Source organism: Magnolia sinica, chromosome 4 (assembly GCF_029962835.1).
Source record: "Magnolia sinica isolate HGM2019 chromosome 4, MsV1, whole genome shotgun sequence".
Taxonomy (NCBI): domain Eukaryota; kingdom Viridiplantae; phylum Streptophyta; class Magnoliopsida; order Magnoliales; family Magnoliaceae; genus Magnolia; species Magnolia sinica.
Window position 1 is genome coordinate 91,289,095 of NC_080576.1, and position 2,687 is coordinate 91,291,781.

At 45.1% G+C, this 2,687-nt stretch overlaps 1 non-coding gene across 1 annotated transcript; it reads left to right on the forward strand.

Annotated features, from left to right (window-relative positions):
• Nucleotides 1-2,123: 2,123 nt before the first annotated feature.
• On the forward strand, nucleotides 2,124-2,230 carry LOC131244842 (small nucleolar RNA R71). The gene has a single exon (XR_009170614.1). It is a non-coding gene; the product is annotated as a small nucleolar RNA R71 (small nucleolar RNA).
• The last annotated feature ends 457 nt before the right edge of the window (nucleotides 2,231-2,687 follow it).

A 2,687-nucleotide genomic window follows, 5' to 3' on the forward strand; every position in this document is an offset into this window, starting at 1 on the left:
TCTGGAACTTCTGCATGGAAGAAAGGGGAGAGGTCGACTTCAAGGCCAACTTCTTGGACTTCTCTCACCATATCTTGGGAACTTTGGGTCACTGGGGACCGAGGATCCAGGGGGCTATAAAACGGAGTCCCAAGGGGATGAGTCGGCCTTATCATCACAACATTCATACCACCTCGTGGGGGAGCATCCAACTGACTTAGCTCTAGGCCTGGGCCGACCTGGAGGTTCCCGCTCCAAAGCAATGCAGCCTCTGTTGCTGGTCTTGACGGGGGAGGCCTGACAGGACGGAGGGCAATGGGACACCTCCTCAATCCCAGTACCCTGTATATGAGACTGACTATGGGCAGCAGATGTGAGCCCCCTAACGTGCAAACTAGCAGAGTTGTACTGAAAACCAGAGATACCTCACCTCCCTATATGGGGACCCACCTTAATGACCGGCTGAACCCACTGATGCTCAGTTGAGGCTGTGTTGTCAACAGAAGATCCCACATAATGCAGGTGATATGGCAATATGGGGATAAACTCCATGCTACCTCCTCAGTGGCTACATTAACTGGCTAATCCCTAGCATTGGCAATGACACAAACGCCTGCTGAGAGTCCCACATGCTCAACAGGAGACTGAGCATCCTTCCCATTAACTGCCTCTCTTCGACATTCTCTCAAGCACCTGAAGGGAAAAATGAACATTGATTGTGATTGCCATGAATAAAGCATCTTGTCACCCACCCCTTGGTGCTTTCCTGCACCCCTTCACGAGGGGGGCGCCCAATAACTGGGCATTGCTCAATTTCCACCCGAATGGGGAAGCTGTCCTCCAAGACTACAAGATTCAGGACTTTATGTAGGTTAGCATTTGGCCGTAGGCTGACTTTGATCCGCACATACACTTGAAAAATCCTGAACCTATTGCTGGTGTCGATTTGGATAACCTCCCCGAAGAAGCTAGCAAGGTCAAAGATTACCGATTCCATCCATGCGTGGGCAGGAATGCCGATTAAGCGGATCCAAACCCCCTTCTCACCTCTCGCTGTGTTTCGTGACCATGGATTAAGGGCCTCTAGCCCCATCGATTTCAGCAGAGAGGAATCGTCCATGAATTCCAGTAGGTTGTCCTTAGACTTCAAGACAATGAGGAATAAGAATTGGGAGAGTCTAGCCACGTTTATGGTTGGAGATGCAAACTGGAAAGCCCTGATTGCTCCAATAAGATGGAGAATCGAGGTCTGAGGGTCTGAGATGACACCCACAAGGCCAAGCTGTAAGTCTTTGAGTTTCATTCTAAAAGCTGCCTCATCAGCAATTGAGGTATATGACTGTTCTGTTGCTTTGAACCCATCATCAACGGAACCTCCCTTAGGAAGAGTAGCAGCAGGGCCCCTGTTAGTGACCACTTGGGCAAAAGATCGAGCATCTACCCTACATGACTCTCTCGCTGGAAGCATCCCTTTCTCGATAACCGTAATGCGTGAGTTTATCTTTTGTATAGCCTTTGTGAATTCTTGTAAGGCTTGAAGAGTACTTTGCTGGATGAGCTCTTGAGGATTTTAAACCAATTCCTCTTAAGGTTTCCCTTAATTTAAGAATTGATTAAGGATTCCTTGAGGTGTAACAGATTGTCCATTCTTCCAACTGAAATTCAGATGATTTCTCCAGCTCGAGTTGTATGTGTTTGAAGTGAGTCCCTTGAAAGGCCTTTGGTAGTTGTTTACGGTATTTGATTGCTCATTCAATATTTCTTAAAATGCAGGTATTGTTGGGCAATTTTTAGTTGTATGAATATTACTAGCGTAAATACCACAGACAACTTTCTTATCCTCATCCTTCATAAGTTCAATGACCTTGAGTTTCCTTGTGAGACTGGCCACTTTAGTGTTGATATCATCTTCATCTTTCAAAAGATATATTCCACCACTCTCCTTTGATTGATTAGGCTTAGACGTGATGCTCGTTCTTGGGGAGATGTCCCATGATTGTGTGGTTTCAGTAAGTTTATCAAAGTAATCCCACACTTCATCAACATCTTTATTCAGGAATTCCCCATTGCAAATTGTCTCGACAAATTGGCGCATGGAAGATGTCAGTCCTTCATGGAAGAAATTTGTTATGTGCCACGTTTCAAAACCGTGTTGTGGGCATGAATTGACAAGATCCTTGAACCGCTCCCAACATTGGAAGAATGTTTCATCTTCCCTTTGGGTGAAGTTCATGATCAACTTTCTGATGGTGTTCGTTTTATGATATGGGAAGAATTTCTTTATGAACTCCTTTGTCATGTCATTCCATCTGCCAATAGATCGTGGACGTAGTGAATGTAACCACGTCTTAGCCTTTTCTTTCAAGGAGAAAGGAAAGGGTTTCAGCTGATTGTGTCCTTAGAAACATCAGGAAAGTATAAAGTGGCTATGATCTCATCAAACTCTTTAAAGTGTAAATATGAATTTTCAGATTCAAGCCCAAGGAACTTTGGATGGAGTTGGATCACTCCTGGCTTGATGTCTATGTTTCTTGTATTTTTTGAAAAAACCACACAGGAATGGGTACTCGATCCCGCCGGTTGTAAATAGTCATGTAAAGTATGATGTGGGGGTGCTCGATGCACCTCGTTCTCATCTTAGATTTCCTCCACCCTAGGTTGGGGTGGATTTGGAGATTGATTGGCCAGTTGATTTGTAGCCATAACTT